Below are 26463 nucleotides of genomic sequence, written 5' to 3'. Positions count from 1 at the left end.
GATGTTTCTATATTGAAAAAAGGATACAATTTTGACACTATGCCCCATTCATTACTGATGATAAATGAACAAAAATTAATTTAGTGAACTGATTTCTCTTTAAAAGTCATCTAGATTATACCACTTTTTTTTATTGTCAACGAAAATTAAATTTCAAAAGAATACATGGAAGTCTGTACATTTAAGTGACTTCCTTTTTAAGAAATGTTACAACATAGAGTTTGTGTGTGCTGGAGATTAATGATGGTGACCATATGCTAGGCTCTGATTTTTGAGCACTTTACAGAGACAATTATTTGTGCTCTAAGCAACCTTAAAAGACAGCTCTTTATTACTATAATTTTACAGATGAGCCAACTCAGGCAGAGGAAAGTTAACTAACTTTCCCAAAGACACAACAAGAAGCAGAGCTGGGATTTGCATCTGGGCAAGTGGGTTCTGGATCCCAAGTGGTCAACCCACTATACTATACTGTCTCCTATTAGGATAATTTGAATGAAATTCAACTTGGACTACCATCAAAATTAAAGGGCCATTTATATAGTCAGTTAAAGAACTTCCTGGCTGAAAATGGTGGTCCGATATTGGCATCATTCTTTGCCTTTCTGAAATCACCTCACAGCCAATGAAATAGTATACAGAAATGTAAACACCCCCTTTGATAACTATAAATAACAGAACAGATTAAAGTGCACAAACCAAACGATGGTGAAAAATCAAAACCCCACGTTTGCAGTGGCAGTAATGGGATTCATAGTCTGAGGATGAGAGCACATAAGCAAACCAGTTACAAAAACTTTATTCTGGCCCTATGGCATTGTGTGCAAGACTACAGTTGCATATCTCCAATGGCTTAGAACACAGATAAACACAAACCCCTAGATCGTTTGCAAAAATTTGTTTGGCTGGAAAACTCCCCTGGTCATCCATAATTTTAAAAACAAACAAAAAAGCCACCTCTTTAAGGGATTAGTCCAATATAAAACCTATAACAAAAGCATGCAAACATACTCTCAGACCAGAAAGAAAAACAATGGCAGATAGAGAAAACTGACTACAAAAAGGTTGCCAAGTGTATTAGCTTTCTAGGGCTGCCATAAGAAATTATCAGAAAATGGTTGGCTTAATATAGCAGAAATTTATTTTCTCATTAATTTGAGTCAATTAAGAGATGACTGGAAAAACTAAAGTGTAAGATTATTGGTGAACATTAAATATTTAAAACAATATTATGTTCCCATAACATACTTGAAATAACTGTGTATCATGATAACACAAAAAGATGAAACAGAACTTACAAAAATAGAAACAGCTAAAAAAAGGAAGACTGTAAAAAGATGGAGATAAAGCAAGGATATTAGTTTTATCTCTTAATAAATGGGACCTAATTAAATTTATAAGCTTTTGCACAGCAAAGGAAACCATAAGCAAAACAAACAAAAAAAAAGACAACCTACAGAATGGGAGAAAATATTTGCAAATGATGTGACTGACAAAGGCTTAATTTCTAGAATATACAAACAGTTCATACAACTTAATAAGAAAAAAACAAAACAAACAACTCAGTCCAAAAATGCGAAGACCTAAACAAGAAGTTCTCCAATAAAAACATACAAATGGCCAACAGGCACATGAAAAAACACTCAATAATTATAAAATGCAAATCAAAACTAAAATGAGGTATTACCTCACACTAGTTAGAATAGCCATCATTAAAAGTTCACAAACAATAAATGTTGGCAAGGGTATGGAGGGAAGGGAATACTCCTACACTGTTGGTAGCAATGTAGTTTGGTGCATCCATTATGGCAAACAGTATGGAGATTCCTCATAAAAATAAAAATAGATTTACTATAAGATCCAGAAATCAGACCCCTAGGCATATATCCAGAGTGAACTCTAATTCAAAAACATATCAACCATAAGGTTCACAGCAGCACTATTTACAATAGCCAAGATATGGAAACAACTTAAATGTCTATCCACAGATGACTAGATAAAGTAGTGGTATATTTCTACAATGGAACACTACTCGGCCATAAAAAAGAATAAAATAATGCCATTTGCAGCAAAATGGATGGACCTGGAGATCATCATTCTAAGTGAAATAAGCCAGAAAGAGACAGAAAAATACCATATGATATCACTTACATGTGGAAGCTTAAAAAAAAAAAAAGACACAAATGAAAAATGAACTTATTTAGAAAACAGAAACACACACTCACATAGAAAACAAACATGACTACCAGGGGAAAAGGAGGTGGGAAGTGATAAATTGTGAGTTTGAGATTTGCAGTTACTAACTACTATATATAACACAGATAAACAACAAGTTTTTACTGTATAGCACAGGGAACTGTATTCAATATCTTACAGTAACCAATAATGAAAATGAATATGAAAAGGAATATATGTATATATATATGTATGACTGAAACATTATGCTGTATACCAGAAATCAACACATTGTAAAATGAGTATACTTCAATTTAAAAATTTTTATCAATAGACATTTTAAAGCTTAGAACTCAACAGAAGTAGCACAAGCTTATTAAATAATATATAAGTAATAAATTATAAGAAAAAATACAATTGAATGAAAGTGGACATATGCAAAAGAAGTAGGTCAGGGAGAAAGGATATTTTATCATTAATGCTAGTAGAGCATTTGAACATTCTACAAATGAAACAATTTATAATTTATCATTTTGACTTTCCAGGGTAAAATAACAAAGATAAATATCTGTAAATGCAAACAATATGATATCAGTGTTCATAAATCAAAAACTGACATAAGACAAACTACATTGAAAAAATCAGTAATTTAAAGCTGATTCATACATCTCATTAATTTTCAGATTAATTGAAAACAACAGTTATGAATTTATAGAAGGCCTAAAAAATTCATAAAGAAAATGGGATACATTTTTTATAGGATCAAAGCAATAGTCATAAAAATGATCAGGATGATTTTACAAAGAAAGATTATATACGCTATATGAATGCAGCATCTTTTCAAAAATAAGCAATATAAAGCAAATACACCATAGGCTTTATGGCTTATAATTTAAATAATAGTGATTACAAATGTTATTTTTTGTCTGAGTCATGTGATACTGTCTGTTTTATTGCATTTCTAAAACAATTATCTTTGATATGATGAGTATAGGATAATAGTATTAAAAAAATAAGATACAACATTCCTTTTTGACCCTCAAGTAGTAAGTAGGCATTTCCTCATTTTTATTTGTTTGCCAACCATTTTCCAAGGCATTTTCACTTATGCAAAATATTGACAATGTATTATCAATGACTAACAACTTACAAGAGACAATGAAGGGATATGGAATTAAATATTTATTAAAATTATTACATTTATTACTTGACTTGCCAAGGCAAACGTGATTATACCCCCTGTGAAAACAAACTATGATCTAGCACAGAAAATAATTATTTGTGCACATATCTATACTTCCTATGTTATTAGACCCTCCTTGAGAACAGGGACCATGTTAGATGTTCCCCCATTAACTTGTACGGTATGTTATATATAATAGATCCTTACTAACATTTCGTGAGTGTAACTATTTTTACCAATAGGCAAAGGTATTTGCTTAAAGAAGAAATATTTGATGTTTCACTCAAAACAGAGATTAAAAATAATTTGACAAAGGGAAAGAGAAAGAAGTAAAGTGCTTACTTTTTGCTTAGGCTAACTGCCCAATTCTAATTAGGCCATGAGCACATGGGCCTCCACTTATTTTCATGCCTTCTTTAAGCCCTGGAGATAGAATAGTGATCTTAGCAGCCAAGCAAACCATATGGGAACCAGTAGACCACAACTTAATTAGCACTGAAAATTTAAGCCAGTAGTGTCTGCTTCTATTTTCACATTACTTCATCTTCAGAACCTCTAAGTTTTAATAAAACTGACCATTTTGCCTTTGCATTTATATTTCCTTGAAATATAAATGTTAGATAAAAGCAAAATTATATTATCAAAGATAGCCATTTAAAATAAAAAGCTCCCTATGATAACAAAGAAAAATTTCTGAAATCCTGCCTTCCCAAATTCACTTTATCGTTAAATATGTTTTAAATATTACTGACTACTGAAAGTAAATTTATATTTAAACAAACCACACTGGTTTTATTTAAACAAAGTACATGCAGTATATTCCAATGATAAATTTTCAAAATTAAGATGTTATATAAAGCCTTGACATTCTATTCTTTGCCTCATACTCTATCAACTTTACAAAATTTTAAGGAGACTCATTAGCTCTGTGTTGCGTAATGGGACTGACCTGGAAGCAGAGCTGGGAGCAAAACTGTGGTTATCTGCATCTCAGTTCAGCGCTCTTTTCCTGGACAAGGTAGGCAAGCGAAGTCTCAAAAGAGCTAGATTCAGTTTACTTTGCTATCATTTATATCTAAATTTCATTAGTTTAAAAATATTAGGTAAACTCCTAAAACTCATTTAAACATTACCTTAATTTATATGCCTATAAGTAAAAACTTAATTTTAAAAAAACCCAATAATCATGAGTACTTAAATTTTCCTGCATCTTTCAAACTAACTTAACCACTAAATTAAAATAAAAAAAGAAACTGGCAATCTATGATCACATAAATGTAAACTTAATAGTTTGGAATTTGTATTTTTCTCATTAAATTAACAAATAAGAATTTGTTTAAAAGTTTGTGTCTTTGTTGATAGGTTTTTTTTTTTCCTCTTTGAAATTCTTTGTTGTACCATCTGGCCTAGAAAGCTTGCAAACATTGCTGTCTGGACAGAGATACAACCAAGTACCCAGAGGTGAAATCCCAAAACATTCACAGTCTTCAATAATTCACTGCTTAAACCACCAGTCTGCCACTGCTATATATTTTATTTTTAAAGAATATGCTATCACATTAGTCATGTTGACTATTTTAAACCTAGCTTAAATATGTAATTTTTATGTAAAGGTAGTATTTAAAAAGTTGTAATAAAGACGTCTGCAAATAAATAAAAACAAAAATATCACAAAACTAGCTAAAATGGTAAAAAGAAATGGATGTTGGCAATACTGAAGCAATGTTTTTAGATTTATAGAATAAATTTGGCTATTACCAAATACATTATTTTAAACAAAATGATAAAATGTGAGATCATTCAGTATCACAGAATCTGCTTTTCCTAGGTTTATCTTTAAAAATCTCTCCCAAGAAATCACAGTAATAATTACAAATATCTAAAGAATAAGCACTTGGTATTATAATGGAATATTATAATGGGGTTTATTAACTTTGATGATTTGAAATAAAATAAGAAGTGAGAACCAACTAAAAATATTATAATAGCCACAGAAAAATATCATTCAATTTTAAATTTAGGGTGTTAAATTTTAGATTTCTCCATATTTGAAAAAAAAGCAAAAAAAGAAATTTACCCCAACTCATGCTGCAGATTTCTACTGATCTGGCACTACTGGAGTTCACCACACTTCATCCTGTCACTTAATTTCACTTTTGACATTTTTCTCTTCAAGGCACAAATCCCTGGAGTGAACAGCATGTGCAATGGTTTCCTTTGCTCGAGGAAGAAATCTTTGGGAATGAGCCCCCAGAGGCAATTTGGACAGCTGTTTCCATTCCACAGTATCTTCTCACAGACAATGAAAAGAGTTAAAGAGAACCAGAGTGACAAATACAGTTTCCAACAGATCCCTCGGTACTTAGGCTGAAGTTGTAATGACCAAAGAGCAAACATGAAGTACACAATGGCTTCAAGAATTGGGCCCTGGTGGGTAATATACCTTTAGGTGTAATCTGATAGCATGACATAGGAATGAGAGTTTTGAACAATATCTTGCACCTGTCTTTCATTTCTTTGACTTAACTATTCTGGCATCACTGGCTTTCTGATTATACACAGCACATCATGGGAGGAAGGTTTAACAGAAGTGAGTTAGAATGATAAAATTAATACATTTTCAGTTTACATACATAAAACACAAGTAATGAAAGTGCCAATATAGCAAGTTTATTATGGTTTCTAAAGTTTATAGTAAGGTATCGGAAATCTGGAAAATAAGAAAATAGCAGTCATATTCAGTCAAGCAATATGAAAGTTCAAAAAAACCGGTGTCCTTCTCAGCAGGGACTAACAGGGAGATTACCTTGAACATTAAAATCTTTTCATTATGCAATCTACTTATCCTCTGGCCTCTCAATGTCAGATAAAAATGGGGTGGATTGTCCAACACAGATAGCAACTTAAATTAGCAAACTGGCTTTCATGGTTATTCTGAAAAAGATTGATTAGATTCACCCTATTGTCAATCTAGAAATGAGATATGCTATTCAAGAAGAAATCTCTTTGACTGGAGGAGAGACTATCTCAGCCCTTTGCTTATTCTGCATTTTTGTCTGTTGAAGAACATGCTCATTTTCAAGTTTTTTTTTCACCACCTATATGCTGGTATATGCTGGAAGCTCTCCATCTTCCCCACCCATGTCTCTCCGGTGATGATGGTGAAAAAAACTGATAACTGATTTCAACTGAACTGTTCAGTAAATATTAAAAAACAAATTCTAGCTATTAATGATTACCATTATCTCCTTTAACAATATACTTGTAATAAAAATAAAATATAAGGGAAAGAATACACACTGGTAAATATGAGGAAGAATTTTCCCATTATAAATGCTAAAACCTAAAAATTAATCCCCCCAAAAAGTAAAAATATTTGAGATCTGGATGATAGTTTCCCCTGTATCTGTCATTTTTGCTTCCATAGTTTCAGCCAACCACAGTCAACTTCAATCCAAAAATATTAAACAACAAATTCCAGAAACAAACAATTCATAAGTTTTAAGCTGCACACCATTCTGAGTAGTGTAATGAAATCACTCACCATCCTACTCTGTCCCACCTGGGATGTGAACCATCCCTTTGTCCGGCACACCCACACTGCAAATGCTACTTACCCACTAGTCACTTGGTAGCTGTCTAGGTTATCAGATCAACTTTCTCAGTATCATAGCACTTGTGTTCAAATTGTTAAAAAATTTTTGCCCCTTGTTAAAGGTATATTTTCTTTTAAATGATACCTGCTAATTTTTTAAGTTTCTCAAAATGAGATTCCTTAAAATTCATTCCTTGAAATATTAACCTTAATGTCAGAGTCAAAGATTAATTGGTATCTCCCTTGTTTTCCACTATTAAGAAAAAGAACTGAACAAAGTTTTACTCTCTGCAACCCTACTTAATATATGTAAATCCATCCTATTTAATGTACTTTGGGATTTTGAGACCAAATTATTATTATTATATCATGATTTATGCCTATCTTTTTTTCCACAGAAAATAAGTTTTGATAACTGCATGAAATTTTAGGACTAGAGATCTTGTTTCCATTACTTCCCCATTTTTTAATAATTTTTTTCCTTAGACCTCAGTTTTTTAAACAGGCCCTGCATATCTGAAAATGTCATTGTTGCTTTCTTTATTCTTTTCAAACCTTTTTACTAAAAACTACATAACATTACTCTATCATTTCCTGGCATTTAATATTGCATGAGAGAAGTCACATTAACAATCTGTTTCTTCCTTGTAGGTTACTGTTTTTACTCCTTTGAATCACATAGGAATTTTCTTAATCATTTTGGTTAAGAAATGTGGCAACTGCATCTCAATTTGAAGCATTTTGTATTGATTGTCTAAGAAACAGAGGTTGCTTTTAAAAGCCGTATAAAGGTGTTTCTTCATCACAATAGTTTTTTTTTAATTCTTTCCTTTGTTCATATTTTGTTTGTTTTTACTAAGTCTCTCTTCAGTAATGCTATTTATCCATATAATCTTTCTATTTTCTGTTTTTCATGTCAATCATTTTACCTTTTTCCTCTCTCGCATTATTCCTTTGCAGTATGGGATAGCTTCTCTTGTTTGTTTTCCGTTTTACAAATTGACTTCCATTGCATCAGTTCTACTTTTAACTTCTGCTACCTCCTCTAGCTTTATCTACAAGCTTTTTATTTAAGTTATTTTTTTTGACAGTGGCAGTCTCTGCCCAATAAAGAAAGATGGTATTTGGCGAAATGGGAAGAAAAACACCAAAGATTTTATTTAATTTATGAAGTAATCTCAAGTATTAAGGGGTAAGTAAAGAAGTTCTCTATTTTATTTGTGCTTTAAGTTTCTAAAATGAGGTACAGATTTTAGAAGAAAGGATTGAGAAAGTGTATCTCTATTTTTTGTCAGGCATTCTGTCACATAAAAAATAAACCAAGCTGGTAGGGCAGGGGAGGATGTGGACCAAGATGGTGGAATAGGAAAACCCTGAGCTCAACTCCTCCCACAGGCAAACCAAAATTATAAGTATTTACAGAGAAACTGTTCATGAGAAAGATCAGAAAAGATATTCTACAATTGAAGATATAAATAAGGGCCCACAATGAGACAGAAATTGACACACTGTAAACTGACTACACTTCTATAAAAATAAATTTTAAAAAAGCCACAATGATCCAAAATCTATCGGATGCAGCCAAAGCAGTTCTAAAATGGAAGTTTACAGTGGTACAAGCCTACTTCAGGAAACAAAAATGTCAAGTAAACAACCTAACCTTACAACTAAAGGAATTAGAAAAAAAGAACAAACAAAATCCAAAGTCAGTAGACAGAAAGAAATCATAAAGATTAGAGCAGAAATTAAAAAACAGAAACAAAAACAGGTTAAAAAAACAATTAAGACAATCAATAAAATTAAGAGCTAGTTCTTTGAAGAGATCAACAAAATTGATAAACCTCCAACCAGACTTATCAAGAAAAAAAGAGGGCCCAAGTCAATAAATCAGAGATGACAAAGGAGAAGTTACAACTGACTCCACAGAAATACAAAGGATCATAAAAGATTATTTTAAAATATTATACACCAATAAAATGGACAACCTAGAAGAAAGGGACAAATTCCTAAAAATGTACGCTCTCCCAAGACTAAGCCAGAAAGCAATAGAAAATATGACCATTCTTTCTGCCAACAATTATTAAACTACATTAACCATCATTGGCTTTTAAAAGGTAGATCACAAAATAAAGCATCTGTGTCTCTCCTCTTGCTTCAATGCTTATCCTACATTGGGGAAATATTACCTAGTGCCTGTTTTTCATCTGGAATGCAAGTTACATAAAGAGAAGAGACAGAGACCATCCATGTATGTCTTTATATCACCAATGCACAATACAGTGACTGGAATACAAAAGCTTTTCAATAAAAGCTTGATGAATGCAGAAATGAAAAATCAGAATACAGATGGGGATACATCATCATAAATAGCTCTAAGAATATTGTAGAATTGGTATTTAATTCTAGAGGGAATTGTAGCATAGAACTTGAAAGTTCATAACAGAGTTAACCTTAAGATGAACTCAAAAATTTAAAAGTATGGAATTGAAAATATTAAAGGTAACTGATTTTAAGTATAGACTAACATATTAATAATCAAGTAATTAATAAAACCCATGTCAGATAAAAATTCAGTAAAAGTAGGGAAATAGATATAAAGAGACCGATAAATATGTCTTAATTCAGTAAACTAAATGAGAAAATGTGGCTTAAGAGAGAAAGAAACAGTACTAGAACGAACTAAATCACACTAAAGATGATTTAAAGAAGGAACAAGAACATGCAGACCAATTTGCCCAGCTTTCTTCCAGATTAGATTTATATTATCAAAATGACAGAAATAACAAGTGTTGGTGAGGATGTGGAGAAAAGGAAAACCTTTACACTGTTGGTGGGAATGTAAATTAGTGCAGCCACTATGGAAAACAGTATGGAATTTCCTCAAAAAATTTAGCTCACAGCAAAAAAAAATATGACAATGAATATATGTATGTTCATGTATAACTGAAAAATTGTGTTCTGCACTGGAATTTGACACAACATTGTAAAATGACTATAACTCAATAAAAAATTTTTAAAAAATAGAAAAAAAGATTTAGAATGAATCAAAACAATTGACAAAATGTTTTTATTATGTTGGTGAGAAACACAGAAAACTGAACATTTAATATAGTTATTATCTAAAAGCACTTCATGATTGAAAAGTAACTGCTCCTAACAAAACTGGTTCATAAATAAAAGGTAGTTTCAATACAGCAGTTTGCTAAATATGGATGTGATAGTGAGAAAGGCCTTATACAGTATATCCTTTGTATTCACTTACCTGAATAGCAAACTAGAGCAATGTTTTACTTACAGTGAGAAAATCAAATGTTTAATACAAAACTATCTTGGGTAATAATAAAATGAAGTGATGTATCTCCTAAGAGTGCTTAAATACATTTGATTTTTAAGTCTTATTAACAACAAAGAAATAAAATAATGTATGAGGTTTGAAACAAGTTATCACTATGAGATGTGCCAAACCTATTACTGATTTCCCACAGACCTCTTTGTCACATAATTCACTCGTCAGAAAAATTATTCAGATAAGTAAAATGCTTAAAATTAGGCAAGTATAACTATAAAATAAACTTTGGCCATTAAAGAGCTATACTGCAGTATCATTTTCACACCTAGAATCCAGCACTTCAGTAAAAACTTTTATGTGAATATTGATGATAAAAGCCTTTGCTCTAGGACAGACTATTTTCTTTTAACAAATCTGTAGTCAGGTCTTAGACTAAATGAGTATCTATGCATAGAAACAGCAAAGCCAGACTACATTGTCAACAGTCCTGAAGCTATATAGGGTGTGAAGCAGGTAAGGGGGAAAACAGTTCCTAACAATAATTTCCATACAACATCAAAAAGTTAACATAAAATAATTAGGGTTAGCTAAGAATCATGTTTCAAAGATGCCATATTTCGATCATAATCTTTCTAAATGTGTGATGCCATTTAAGTTAATCAAAGCTCTTTGGCCTAGGACTTTACAAATTATCTGTGATCAAAGACTGATTTTCTTCTATCCATTACAGACCAATAGAGAGAGTGACAGATTGAGAGCAGTATAAAGCTTATAAATAAGCTTGATTTAAAATGGAAATGCAATAATTAAAAAATGCTCATATAAAACCAAAATTAATGACTACATCGACATATGCTATAAAAATATTAGAAATGCTAACCCTAGAATGAGATAATATTACAATTACTTTTGAACCATATTTATAATGAAAAGACTAGCAAAGGAATAGGACCACATTAGGGGCAAATAGTATAATGCAAGTTTGACACACTGGCAGCTCCCACCCAAGACCCTGGTAGACACTGTTCATTGACTGCGCCACTTTTTAACCAATAAGTAGAGATGTAGCTCCTCAGTCTTTCCCCATACAGCACTCCAGACGGTCACTTCTAACTGACTTGTATTGACATAAGACTAGTCTGCCATGTAGAGAAATGAGAAACTATGATAAGAATAAAAATACCTATGCAATTCTTATTTTTTCCCATCTTCATAATTAAACATTTGATCACAACAGCATATAACCAACTTGCTTAAGTAAAAAGGTATAATGGGATAACCAAGCTAATATGAAATCAACGCATAGCTCCAAGCCAAGTAATACTGTGAGAATGTAGAAATGTGACTATGATACATAAAGGCCAACTTCAGACTGGAGCAGTCAGGGAGGGTTAAACACAGTATGGATCTGGAGGTCCTACTTAAACATACTGAAAAGAGCTAGGTATTCCATGTATGTCACAAAGCAATGAAAGAGATACGAAGAGAGAAAAATAAAACAACTTTTAGGGAGACTTTGAGTAAATCAGTGTGTGGCAAAAGATAAAAACAGGAAAGTTCCTGGGAAGAACAGCCAAAATGTAGTTTAGGATCAGGTTCTGAGAATCTTACCTTCCTTGTTCCCTAGTTCTTTTCCGGTCTAACCCCCATAATGAACCGATTTTATCCATTCTTTTCTATTATTTTGAAATGTTTTCTCACTGGCATAATGAACCTTAATGCTACTTTTTTGAGTTATGAAATCCTAAAGACATGGGGACTTAACTTGCCAATTTGCTTTATGTTGAATTTTCCTTAAATTTACTCATATGTTTTCTCAAATATATATTTTAAGAACTTACGTAAGAAGTTCTAAATAGAGATTACATATACTAGATACTATATATATTATACAGTAATATATGACGTACACACATAAAATATTATACGTGTGTGTATATATATGTGTGTGTGTGTGTATATACACATACACACCATGTTTACTAATAGGAAGACTCAACACTATTAAATTGTAAATTCCTCCAAAATAGAAATGTAGGTTCAAGACAATCCTATCCAAAAGTGCAGCAGGCTTTTTTTTTTTCCAGAAACCAACAGGCCTATCTAAAATATATATGGAAATAAAATAATCTAGAAGAGATAAATCAATTCTTTAAAAAAAAAAAGAGAGAAAGAGGTCTTATACTACTTGATTACCAAAATTTCTATAAATCTATGGTAATCTACATCGCTTGGGACTGACAAAATGCTAGATAAAGTTTAGCAATACCAAATAGAGTCCAGAAATGAACCCACATATGCATGGCCATTTGATTTTCAAAAGAGGTGCCAAAGCAATTTAGTGAGATAAATGACAGCCTTTTCAACAAATGGCACTACAATTGGCTATCTCATAAGGAAAGAAAACAAATAATTATCTTAATTTTACCATATCGAAAAATTAACTCATTATGAATTACAGAACTAAATTTAAAAGCTAAAACTATACAAACTCCCAAGGAAAACAGATATATTTGCCACCCTGGAGTAGATAAATACTTCTAAGATAGGTTATAAATAGCAGAAACTAAAAACACAGAAGGTGATAAACTGAATATCAAAATTAAAAACTTTGCTCTTTGAAAGACACTGTTTCTTTCAAAGAAAATAAGGCAAATCACACATTAACAGAAAATATTCTTAATACACTTTCTGCCAAAGAACAAGTAGACAGGATAATGAACTCAGAATTCAATAATAAAAAATAAACCTAATTTTTAAGTAGACAGACTATTTGATCAGACCTAAGTCTCCAAAGAGACATAAAAGACAAATAAGCACATGAAAATCAGCTCAGTAACACTGATCAGAGAAATGTAAATTAAACCCCAAATGAGATTCCACTGCATAACCATTAGAGCGGCTAAAATTTAAGAGTCAGAAAGTCCTTGTGAATTTTTGCCACAGCTGGGCAGCAATACAATGAAATAAACTTCTTAAGCTAACATAATATACTCAAAATCTGATGCCACGTTCTCTTGTGGCTTAAATGATTACACTGGTTCTTCTCCACGTGCTAGTGGAATGTTCAGGCACAAACACAAAATGAACAAGACACAAGGCTGAGAGAAAAGGAAGTAAACCAAGAAGTCTGTATAAGCCATAAACAGTTAGGTTCCATCCGATTTAAACTCTTTTTCCTTTATTACAAAGAAATAGTTCCAAGTAAAATCACCTTAGTTCCTAGCACATGACTCACTCTTTAGATGTGATACTACTTAGAAGTCAGAAAATCTTTTTCTAGCAAACAGGTGGTATCTTCCCCACCCTCTTCACTCCAATACGGTAACGGTCTTGGTTTTTCCTACTTTTAAGCTACTCAGAAAGAGTTACGAGAATTAAATGAGATGTATATAAAAGTAGTAAGTAAAAAAACACCAAACGTTACTGCAGTGTTATCACTTGTAATTACCTTTAGTTGTGCCATGTGCATCTTCTCGCTGAGCTGTAGCTGAGTCTGCAAGACGAGCTCTGGTAATTTCCTGGACCTGCTTAAAATAAAAGAGTACCTCTATCAGATGTTACAAACACAGCTTTCTATACTACATGGAAAACGCTGTCTTCTCACTTTTCATGTTAATATCATATAATCCAGCCCTCAACGGTTGTTTAATTTAAATTTTCTCTTAAATGTCCATCTTCACCGAGAGTTGCCCAAGCAGAAAAGGTAAATATTTCTTAGAAGCAAAAATTGAAATATTTCAAATTGATGCTCACAATATCACCTTTCAGGTGGGCACTGCTTTGCACCACTATAATTTTCCTAGAAACTAAATGCACTGAATAGCCTTAAAGTTACATGGCATACTTTTCATATTTATTAAACACTTAAAAAAAAACCTATATGGCCCTTAGGAATAACATTACCCATAGTTCTCTGCAAACTTCAGGAGTCCAGTGTACTCTGATAACAGTAAGGCAAAGCTATTTCTAGGAAACGTCAGATAAGCAGACTGGGAAAACAGCGGGAGGAAAAGGGACTGAACAGTGAATTGGGGCATGATTAAAGAAAATTCACTGATCACAATCAGTATGTTCTGCTTCACCAGAAGCAGAAGGTGGAAATGTCCAAATTTTTCAACTTATTTTGTGATAATTTTAGATTCATGTAAAAGTTTTGGAAACAGTACAGATTATACCTCAAACAGATCCTTCACTCAGCTTCTCCTTATGTCAACACTTAATCATATTAAAACTAAGAAATTAACTTTGGTATAGTATTTTAACTAATATATGAAACTTATTCTGACTTTATTCACTTTTCCTCTGATGTCTTATTTATGTTCCAGGACCCATTTCAAGATTTCACATAGTATTTTGTTTGCAAGTTTTGTAAGTCTCCTCCTATCTGTGATTTCCTCAGTCCTCCCTGGTCTTTCATAACACTTTTGCAGATTACCTACCAGTTATTTTTTAGAATATCCTCCAATTTTACAGTGTCTGATGTTTTCTCATGATTCGGCCCAGATTCTCCTCTACTGGGAAGAACCATACAGAGACTCTGTGTCCTCTCAGTGCATTACATCAGGGAACGTATGAGGTTGACAAGTACTACTAGTAGGTTAACCTTAATAACCTGGTTAAAGCAGTAGTTGCCAGGACTATGCATTTTATAGTTACTATCTTTATTATTTATTACTAAATAAATTTGTAGGGGGAGGACACTTGGAGATGATGCATACATTTCACGCCTGTTTATTTTATACCTACTAGTTCTAATACCTATCAGTGGACCTTTCCTACGGCAATTATTTATATGTTCCTCTAATTGCACAATTCGATTTTCCTCTCCAATGCTGTTCCTCTGACAACGTCCCAGTGAGGTAGGGAAGGGACACCTCATTACTTCCTGGTGAGGATAAAGTCCAAGCTCTTTAAGTGGTCTCCATTGACACAGTGGGGGTCTTAGTTACTGGCTGTTGGAGATGAATGTCCTGGCTCCCTACCTGACCATGTGTGGCACCACCCCAGCAGGCAGACTAGGGGGTCTTGTTACAGCATGGTGAGAGTGGAAGAGGTGAGGGAGGGGACCACATCTGTCTCCGGCACTGCCTGGCTTGTGTAGAGGGATTACTGTCTATGTAGCTAGGCTGTCTTTGCTTGTCTGCTCCTTTGGCTGCAAAGGGCAAGCTTTTGTTAGGACTTTATTTTCGTTTGTCTGTGCCCATTGGTGTTTCAAAGTTTCCAACTGTAGGTCCTAAATTGGGATATATACAGCAAAACAAAAACTCAAGAAATTCACCATCAGCCTTCTTGGGTCCTGAGATCCCTAAAGGGTCTGTGTTCTTTCCATCATTAAGAGTTATTTGTATTTTTTGTTTACAATACTCAGTTTTTAATTTTACTACATGGGAAGAATAGGGAAAAGTATTGTCTACTTCACCTTTCCAGAAGCATAAATCCTTTTTTTTTTTTTTTTGGCCTATTTTAAAATCGATTGTTGTTTTTCATTGCTGAGTTTTGAAAGTTCTTTATCTATCTAGATACAAATTCTTTGTCAGAGACTTTGGAGTATGAGCCTGCAAGAAGGTAGTAATACCTTCACTTTCTGAAGACCCCAAAGGTTTCATATTATCCACCAGCCCATCCTGTGCCTTTACCATTTATCAACTATTCTAGCTAAACTCTTCTTTCCAGTATACAACTGAATTACCCCAGGTGAACAAGTTACCTTGTCTCCTCACTCCCTGGAGGCTCCATTTCTCATCAGATTTTGGGCCAGCTTTTTGTTCTGTAAACTCAGTTATTCAATGAGTTAAAATACCATGATTTGAAAGTTATCCTGACTAACCTTTTTTGGGAACTTTGTGTATCAACCAGACTGGACCACTGAGTGCCCAGACATTTGGTCAAATATTATCCTCGGTGTGTCTGTGAGGATGATTTTGAATGAGATTAACATGTGAATCATCAGACAGACAGAGTAAAGGAGATTGTGTTCCCTAATGTGGGTGGGCTCCATCCAATCAGTTGACGGCTTGAACAGAACAAAAAGGTTGACTCCCTGTTAGAAAGAACTCCTGCCTGACTGCACTGAGCTGGGACCCCAGTTTTTTCCTGTCTTTGGACTCAAACTAAAACACTGGCTCTTCCTGGGTCTCAAGGCTGCAGGTTTCCAACTACAACTATACATTGGCTTTCCTGGGTCTCCAGCTTTCCAGCTGCAGATCTTGGGACTTGACAGCTTCCATAACTCTGTGAGCCAATTTCGGATAATCAATCAATATTTCCCTTTATTTCTGTCTCTCTGTGTATGCATACACACACATACACACAAACACACACACACATATATACACATATATGTTCTATTTCTCTGAAAAGTCCTTATACATCTTTCATAAATGTCACCCTTCTTTCTGATTACTCCACCCATATTTTCAATATGAAGTCAAGCATACTAGTTACAAGATATAAACAGAAAACTGCTGCCAGTCAAGAAGTCCCACTCTTTTCACCAGTTTCTGCAGTTACTTCCATATAGTGTTTGTATCAAAACACTGACATCTGCCCATCTGCCTTATGATACTTACTGAACTAGGCAAGAATAGCTAAAACACCTAGTGAATCAGTAGCCTAGCGAACTCTTGTCAAATCCAGGGAAAGAATACTTCCTGAAAAGAGCTAAGAACTCTTCGTATGTATCAAATGTGTATAAGCAAGAGCTCCAATCACCCTTTTCTACAACATTTCAATCTTTTTCAAGTTCTTCAAACTTGTTAGGCTTACACATCCACATCCATACACACATATCCTTTATCTTAATAAAGTACCATGATGGCTAAATGTAACCTCTGGACAGTTTTGCATTATGATCTTGGTAGACCCAGTTCTCAAAACTGCAACCTAGCCGAGATTGGGAATAATGGAGGAATGACTTTCCTCCCAAGTCTTCCTCTATTCCATGCCTCAGGGTCAATAAACAGCAAAGTCTCATCTTCTAACATACATATATAATGGAATTGTTTCATTAACAGACTGTCACTGTTCTTACAGAATTATCTCTTGCCTAAAAGTTGGAGCACAAGGTGAGCAAAGACTTGGGGGCCATTTTCTTATGTATCTACAACTGGACCTCAAATGTCACTAACCTTCTGCAGGGTTAGGGCTAAATGGTGCAGTAACAAAGCACTGCTGCCTTTAGAATTGCTTTAGGATTACACGGTCTTCTTGATAAACATATATTAGTGTTATTTTCTTAGTTTAAAAATCATAAACTTGGGTATCATTTATCTGGTTATTTCTTAGGCCAAGCAAATTGGTAAAATGACCAAAATCTGTTTGCCTCATCTGTGTCCCAACCTTTAATCAAAACTCCTATTACCCAAATACCCTGTTACAGAAGAAAACCTTAATAAAATAATTCATACTGTGCTATGAATTACTAATAATATCCTGATATCCTCCCTTCAGGCAATATTTACCCCTTCAAAAAGCAGGGTCACATTTTGTCTTCTAGGGAAATAGATGAGAATGAGACATAACTTATTGAGAAGAGCATCTTTCCTAGCAGGAAAGATTTCTTGGTCCCTTTTCAAATATGCTGTGAAGGAAATTGCTCACAGTGAGATTAATACTAACTGTATTTTGGTCAAATTCAATGCTACTTTGGGCAAATTCCAGAGTTTTGTAATTTCAAGTGATCTCTGCCAGAAGTCTAACTACTTAGCCTTTGTTGTGGAACTTTTAAAAAACAGTTTAGAATGGCAGGCCTATGAAGAATTTATTTACTAAAGCCACCAAGAACCAACTTAGGTAAATACTATTCTTTTCTCATTGCTTATTAATTTGGAAAATTTAATGAAATCCTGGTATAGAAAGGGTGTTAAAAGTTGTTCACCATCCTCCCTGTGCTGCATATATTAGATGCATCATTCAATTTAATCACAATAACTTGATAAAGAAGATACTATTTTCATTTATATAAGGTGAAACTAGGCCTTTAGGTATGGAATAACTTTTCCAATATTACAGAGTAAGAAATGGAGCTCAGTGTAAAATCTAGATTATCTTTCTCCAAGTGTGAGCTTTTCAACTGCACGCACATCTTCTAAAAAAAGAAACCTAAACATAAACAAAAATGGTTTTTAAAAAGGAACAAATATAAACTATATAAAACAACACCTCATAAGAAAGCAAAAATCTGTTGGGACGCATACCTGAAAGTACATTGTGCTCTACAAATAAAACTGTGAAAATAAATCATGAGCGCTTATTTGAGGCATCTTAACAAGAGACACTAGTGAATGAAAAATAGAATACAGAATGCAAAAACACACTTTGGTTCATGAATTCATCAAGTTCAGGATAGCAGTTCCCCAAATGCCAAGAAAACTATTCTCAGTGTGTAAATGAAACATTTATGCCAAAACAGCAGGAGCCCATCAAGGCCGAAACAGTAGCAGCAGGGGCATCTGCAGCAACTGTATCCTTCCAGGCTGGAATGAAACTGAGCTATCAGGAAAGGAAACATGCTTCAGTGATATACGAAAGCTAGCCTAAGGATAGAAACCGAGAAACAATCTCCCAGAAGAACCCCACACAATCTAGGCCCATCAGGAACTGACTTCTTTGATACAACAGGCGTAGGATGGACAACAAATCATAGTTTTCTGTTCATTCACATTGATTTACAAGAAAAGAGATAAAGAATTATGAGAAAATTATCTAGTAGTACTTCTTTTTTCAAATTAGAACTTGCAAACCCGTAGGGAATTTTAATACACTAAACAGATGGCACAAAAAACAGGTACAAGATGACTGCTATCTAGAGAAATACTAATTAAAATGATAAAGTTAATTTAAAATTTTTGTTGTTTAATAGCTGATTTAAAAATTTAGATCATTTGCAAGCTTCGCATAAAAAAGCTTTTCCATTTTATCTGTGCAGTATTTACCTTAATAAAATCTGGGTCTAGAAAACAAAATATAGTTTCTAATAAAGCTGATACTAATATATGCATTAATTAATTAGTTAAAACATGTTAGTATCTTAACTTTTCTTTATATGATGTGAGAACCATCAATAGTTGAATAACTGATTATATACATTGTCTTTTATCACAACTCTTTTTTGAATACTATTCAATTATTTTCTACATGTATGTTACTTGACTGAATTAAAGACAAAGAACACCAAGAGAAATAATCTAAAATAGTTCAACATTGCATTTCTAAAATACCCCAAATAAGAGTAGTTCTGAAGACTGAAAAATAAAATTGTGAGAATCATATAAAAGGTCAAAGGTTTGGTGGGGTAGGGAGAGACATGACATTCTTACTTTCTGTGTTTTTAATGCCTTTCCTTTTTAAATTGTTAGTTTTACATCAGTATTCAGTAATAGACTGTTTCATTTAGTTAGTAAATATATATAATAGAAAGCCAATAAAAGAAATGTGAAAAACAGCTAATGGGTATTCAAGAGTGGTTAAACTTTAGTTTCTTAGTAGCCCTTGTGGTTTTAAGTCCAACTGTCTCTGATGTAAGACCTTGTTAATTTGCATTAAGATTTATCAGTAATAACGGAAGTTCAAATGGATAGTAGGGAATACCCAGGGAACAGATAAAAATAAACACCTGCCAGTTTTTTCAAGCTTTTCTGCCAAATAAGGGATTTTTCCCTAAAATACATTTACTAAGGTTTTGCCAAGCTTGAAGCATAATATGGTTTCTACTCCTTGCCTTGGAAGGAATTCCAGAACAAAATGCTTTATAAAATGATATTCATACTAAATAATTTTTAGAAAAACAGTATCATGGCCAAGGTATTTAGTATTAAAGGAAAATATATAAAATTCCAAAATGTTACTAATTTTTGCTCACAAAAAATCATACTAAGAGGAAATAAAATATTACAAAAGGTTGAAAGTCCTAAGACCCTAATATTCACTTCAATTTTGTACTTTTTTCAAGAATATTTAAAATACATGACAGAAGTCTAGGCTTCTTTAAATAGTACGAGCTGATAATAGTATCAATGAAAATATTATGTCAGAATAAGTCATCCATTGGAATGGGTAGTAACCAAGTAATAATAAAATCCAATGTCTGAATATTGAGGCTTTTAGTCTATTAATGAATTTCACCAAAACATTATCTGGTAGTACCACTGTTTCTGTTTTAAACTGAAGACTGTCAAATTAAACAATTTCAGGATTTTATTTTCAAAGGTTATTAAGTTCTAGAGTGATAAGAAAAGCCAGGAAACCTGTCTGTAAACACGCCAAATGGCACCAGTACTAAAGCTGTGAGTCAAATCCACAACTTCCCATTGTCGACTTCTACTTTAAATTCTTAACAATTGACTTTCCATTAAATCACGCTCATTATAAAGCTTTAACTTGCCCCTGACAGACCTTCTACTACTGAATGCACAAAATAAAGTATCAGCCATCGTTAAAATCATCTTTCTACCCTTTAATGAAAAATTTTATTAGTTGGTAGAATTTCTCTATTTTCCAGAAATAAAGGACTCAAAAAACTTCCATTGTTCAAGCTGTCAGAGCTGCCAGACAGAAGCCTCATCAGTCACTGAATTGCCCTTCAGCGGCACAGTTTTATGATATTTCTAAAGAGTCTGTTTGCACCTGAAAATGTTCTCCCACTTGAGAAATGCACTCTGGAAGGAGACACATTTTCTCTGTATTCTATTCTCTGGCTTAAAAAAAAAGAAAAAGAAAAAAGGTATTTTTCTTTACTGCCTTTGTTTTCCACACACATGTTCAATAAACTGTTCTGTCAAGAGAAAGCAAAGGGCTCAATTCAATAAAAAATTGCAGTGATTATGCTATGCAATTTCGCTCCTGCTACTTTATCACAATTTGCCATTCAAGTGGACACTGCTGTGCTCCCGGCTTTAGAGGGGAGAAAAGTCCATCGAGTGCTGCAAGGTCATTTTGTGTCAGAGACACAAGTCCAATGTGAGAGTGTGTCTGTGTCAGACTGTCAGCAGTTCTTGTATCATAAGCAAAAGTCAGGACTTCATGAGACACTAAGCAACCACAATGGATCATTATCAAGTAACACTTATTTACCTAATAATCTCAGGGTCTGGGTTAATCCCTGTTAAATAAGAATCTGCTCTCAAGCCTCAAAGGCACCATTTAACTAGTTATTGCTCTTTACTACTATTACACCTCAAGGCCATTCTAAGGGGTATGAAAAACTATAAAGGAGCTCAAGATTGGGAAAATGATCCACCTGGCTTGTTGTGCGCACAGAACTGAAAGGGAAAATAGTTACATACATACATATATGTATACACATATATATGTATATTAATATATATATTATATGAGCCTCTACAGTCCAGGATGATCAAGGTCTCCTTTCAACTAGGGTATTTTTTTCTGGAAACTATGTGACTTTAAAATTGATTTAATATTAACATAGTAAAGATTTCTACAAACATTTTTGTATATGTGCTACAAGTTGTAGCATGCCTGTAGCTGTTATAGGTCACTATAAAGAATATTAAGATTTTTTACTTTTTTTATTTACAGTAAGTCATCAAAATCTGGTATGCGTTTTACACTTACAGCACATCAATGCAGACTACTCATATTTCAATGGCTCAACATCCACATTTGGCTAATCGCTATCATTTGAAAGAGACCACTCTGGAATCTTACAGATAAAGCTATACACCAACAAAAATAATTATAAATATAGCAATATCTCCAAAATGCTCTTGGAATTCCAAAAAAGTGGAAAATATCTATCTGGAGGATCAAGGACAGTTCATGACTACATATGCTCTACTACAATTAGTGTCTACCTGATATTAGTTTTAACAGCAAAGTCTGTAAGAAATTTGACTTGTTTCTATGTTAAAAATACATAAATGAATTTATTTGTCTTCTTCTTGATGATGGCTATTCTGACAGGTGTGAGATGATATCTCATCGTGATTTTGATTTGCATTTCCCTGATATTAATGATGTTGAGCAACTTTTCATGTTCCTGTTGGCTATCTGCATTTTTTTTCTTTTGGAAAAATGTCTGCTCAGTTATTCAGCCCATATTTTAAATGTGTTGGCTGGTTGTTTGCTTTTTAATTCAAGGACAGTTAATTTAAAATGTTGTGTTAGTTTCTAGTGTACAGCATGGATGGACTTGGAGGGCATTATGCTAAGTGAAATAAGTCAGACAGAGAAAGACAAATACTGTAAGTTATCAGTTACATGTGGAATCTTAAAAAATACAACCAACTAGTGACTATAACAAAAAAGAAACAAACTCAAATGTAGAGAAGGAACTAGTAGGAGAGGAGGGGGGAGGGGCAAGATGGAGGTGGAGAATTAAGAGGTACAAACTATCAGGTATAAAATAAGCTACAAGAATATATTGTACAAAATGGGGAATAAAGCCAATATTTTATAATAACTATAAATGGAGAATAACCTTTAAAAATCATGAATTACTATATAGTATATCTGTAACATATAATATTGTACATCAACTATACTTCAACTTAAAAAATATATTATAAAATGAATGAATAAAAAATACTAAATTTTAAAAATACATAAAAACTTGAGGTACAAAGTAGAGTGTATATGAGAAAAAGAATGTATTTTTGGTATGCCTGGAGGTGACTTTAAGAGGACAGTCAAATATACAGAAGGCAGCTTGAAGGTTTTTATTCCTTAATAAGCGAAACATAATGGTGAAATAAGTAGTAGTGATCGTGTCTGGAGGAAAAAGGTGAGTAAATGGGGGAAAAAGGCATGGAACATTCAGAATTACCAGGGCTTTGAAGTCCAAGCAAAGTTTACTGCCAAAATGATTCTGACATCATCTTGATCCTGTGCAAGCAGGAAAATAAGGTCACCAATCAAGTTAGAAACGGCGGAGAAAGGAAAATTAATGAAATAAGCAAAAAATAAGAGAACTGGAGTTTGGAAATATTACAGATGAAAAACAGGAAAATAAATAAGTGAATATTATCTTCAACAAGACTCTGGAGGTGTAGAATTGAATTTCAGAACAGATATCATGACTAGATTGCCCAACTGGGAGTTGTACAGAAAGAAGTAGATGTTACAATTATGAAAGCTGATGAGATAGATAAATGAGATATAAGATGATGAAAAAAATAACAGAATCATCAAGAATGTCATACCACAAATTCTGCAAGATTAGAAGAGAGGGAAGACAAAGCAGAAAGCTAAAAATCAAAATGCTATTTATCTTGGAAGCTCTACTATGATGCGTCAGAGGTTCGCAAAATCTTAAGACAGGGACTTCCAAGGAACATGATAAGTGGTTCCCCTGCCTCCACTGCTACACACCATGACAACATCATGGAAATATTCAACGAAACATAAAAAGAAATATCGGAAAATATAGAAGGATGTTTCATATTGCTCCACTTAGAATCAGATTTCATAATCTGGAAAAACCAAACACTGAAGAATTCCACTGATGACCTGAAATAGATTGAACCACACAAATGAGAAATTTGGGTAGAATTAAACTCTAGATAAATTTTCATTTTGCATGTATTCCATTAGGTCACTGAGCCCCCTCAACCCCCCACCCCCCAAAAAACAGACTGAGGCTGGAAGAGCAAAGGAAAAGAAATAGGATTTTACTTAAGAAGGTATGGATAAAGGAGAATCCTATTTAAAGCCAGAATATGATTGAGAGCTGTGTAAATTAAGCTGATCTCCTCTGTACAACTAAAACATTTGGCCTGCACAAAAACAATCTGAAACTGTGGGACACTGACAATTAATTAACCATTCTTTCTGAGAAACACTGAATCTGCACAGTTCTTACCTCAAAGATGATAAAACCATAAAAAATGCAAACGAAAACCCTGCAATACTTGCAGAATAAAGCCAATAAGAATTGTATCTGTAAGATCCAGAATCCACACATCTTTCACATGGAAATTTCAGGAATGAGGAAAAGAAATGATGGAGGATGCAAGACAAATAGTAAGCTGAGAAAAGTCGCGAATACGTATGTAGCTGAACCAATTTTTATTATATACAATGAAAATACTGGACAAGAACATTTGTGTCAAGAGAGGAGTGATCACTATTACCACACTCTATAGTACTTAGATTCTTTGAAAAATAAGAAAGATGTTGACTGAACATAAACCTAGGTTAGCAAGGTTTCAACAGTAACGTCTGAAAGAATAAAAATAAACTTGTAACTTCAAAATCTGTTAAGAAAAAAAATGGAATGGTTGGGAAAATATATTCAATTAATAAAAAACAACGGTTGGGTCAAATTAAAAAAGCTCCAAGGTATCAGTGAGGTTGGGACAAAATGACATCTTATACTTTCAGTGCAGCCATTAATTGTTTAAAGCTTTGTATACTCAAGTCGTGAGACTGGGAAAGTTCTGATTTTTATATTATGTTTAGGTGAATTTCTACTCTTGAGATACTTTAAAACTTTTCATACAGTTAATATATATTTGCTTAACTAAAGGAATTATAAAAATATACAGTAATTTGTAGTCATCACTTACAGGATTAACAGGTGCCAAGTTTCTGGTTAGTACATCAACAGTAAAGTATCAATATCGCTTAAAATAGATGTTTCCTTTGCTCTTTACAACAATGTATAATAAGGATTTTTATCACGGAATAAGAAAGACTTATTTAAAATGTTTCTGCTGGCTTATTTATAATGGCAAATGCTATTAACAAATTAAATGTGCAAATATAAAGATCTGGTTAAATAAACTGTAGATCATCTTTATGAGTAAACAGTATGTATGCTTTAAAAATAATTTATCACAGAATGTTATCAGTGGCATGAGAAAATGTTTAATATATGTTAAATGAAACTTTCTTAAGAATATGGACTACATAACACGTTGCTAAAGACATACACCATAAGGTAAAAAAGTGACTCTTGTCACTTTTATGTGGTAAGAATTCTCTATTTTCCAAATATTCTATAATAATCATGTATTGTAATCATGTAATGAGAATTACAAAATGGAATAATTCATAATCTGCTGTACAATATTATATGTCACTGTGCAAACAATATTGTTAGTAAATAAAATTTCTCATTTTCACATTATCATCCAATATCCATGGTTTAAAAATCATCAGACTTCACGTAATATGGTACTCTAGTGAAATAACCCATAATGTGTGTTATAATCCACACAAATCAACCATCAAACTGACTGTTTCACAGGATCCAAGCTTCAACTAATTAACAATGTAAGTGAATGTGTCACAGATAAGGAGCCATTTATATGATACACTGTAGTCAAAGACTTCTCAACTGCTCTTTGTGTGGTATTTATTGTGTGTGTGAATTCTTAGATGAAATTCTCAGAACTATTTTTTCATCCTCTGTGTTTCAATGAACATCCTAAAAAATTACACAGGATAAATATGTACATAATCCATTTCAAAATCAGTTTGCTTTTAACACTCTCTGTCTTGTATCTTATAAAGTAACAAAGAATAATGTGACCGTTTTAGGAAAGAAAAGAATATATAGTTTCAAAAATATTCGGGGCTCTAATTTTAGTTCTGGAATTTTAGGATATAAAAGTAACTCAGTTTTTGGTAATATTAGTAGGAACAAATTAGAAAATAAATCTTCATAGCTTGAAATTTTGCTTGCCACTAGGCCATGCATAGTCTGTATGTATCAATTATACTGGCTGACAGTACTTGATTAAATAAAAATATTCAGAATTGTTTTATATTTAAGTTGGATACTTTAATAGTACCTTACGGAACATAAAACAATGCCATTCTTTTCCTTTATGTAAAGGGTAGATACCATTGTTTGAGAGATTTCTTACTGTTTTTAACTACCCAGGTCCTGTTCAAAGAAACTTGTAGAGGCAGAAAACCAATGACTGAAAAAGGAAAATACAAAATTAAAAATGTCATGCATTGATGCTTATAGAGGGAGAATTCTTACAAACTGAGAGATCAACCAGCTGTTCAAATAAATAATGTATGTTGCAGCTGGCTCTGACATGGGCCTGAGTGTCCAACAGTAGCAGATGTCCCAGTTCTATAAATGTGCTAGAAGAAGGTTCTAAATGGAGATGGAAACAAATTGTGATGCAAACCTACAAGTGAGCATTTGACTACAGAAATGATATTCAATATATATTTTTCTAAAAATTTCTGTAAACATCAGAGTAAAATGTTTTTTGACTAAAAGATATTAAAAATATCCCA

At 33.1% G+C, this 26463-nt stretch overlaps 1 protein-coding gene across 7 annotated transcripts in view; it reads right to left on the bottom strand.

The window, feature by feature from the left end:
• The window catches only part of THSD7A (thrombospondin type 1 domain containing 7A), a 557221-nt gene that overhangs the window by 406591 nt on the left and 124167 nt on the right, over window positions 1-26463 (bottom strand). For 5 of the 7 annotated variants that reach the window (XM_074367426.1, XM_074367427.1, XM_074367422.1 and 2 more), the window contains exon 3: window positions 13694-13769. The gene's annotated coding sequence lies outside the window, so the exon portion shown is untranslated. Of the gene's footprint in view, window positions 1-13693; window positions 13773-26463 lie in introns of all 7 variants that reach the window. The other 2 variants (XM_074367421.1, XM_074367425.1) reach the window with 1 other exon arrangement.

This window comes from Camelus bactrianus, chromosome 7 (assembly GCF_048773025.1).
Source record: "Camelus bactrianus isolate YW-2024 breed Bactrian camel chromosome 7, ASM4877302v1, whole genome shotgun sequence".
NCBI lineage: Eukaryota > Metazoa > Chordata > Mammalia > Artiodactyla > Camelidae > Camelus > Camelus bactrianus.
Note: the sequence above shows the minus strand (reverse complement) of the source record. Positions and strands in the feature narration are given on the sequence as shown.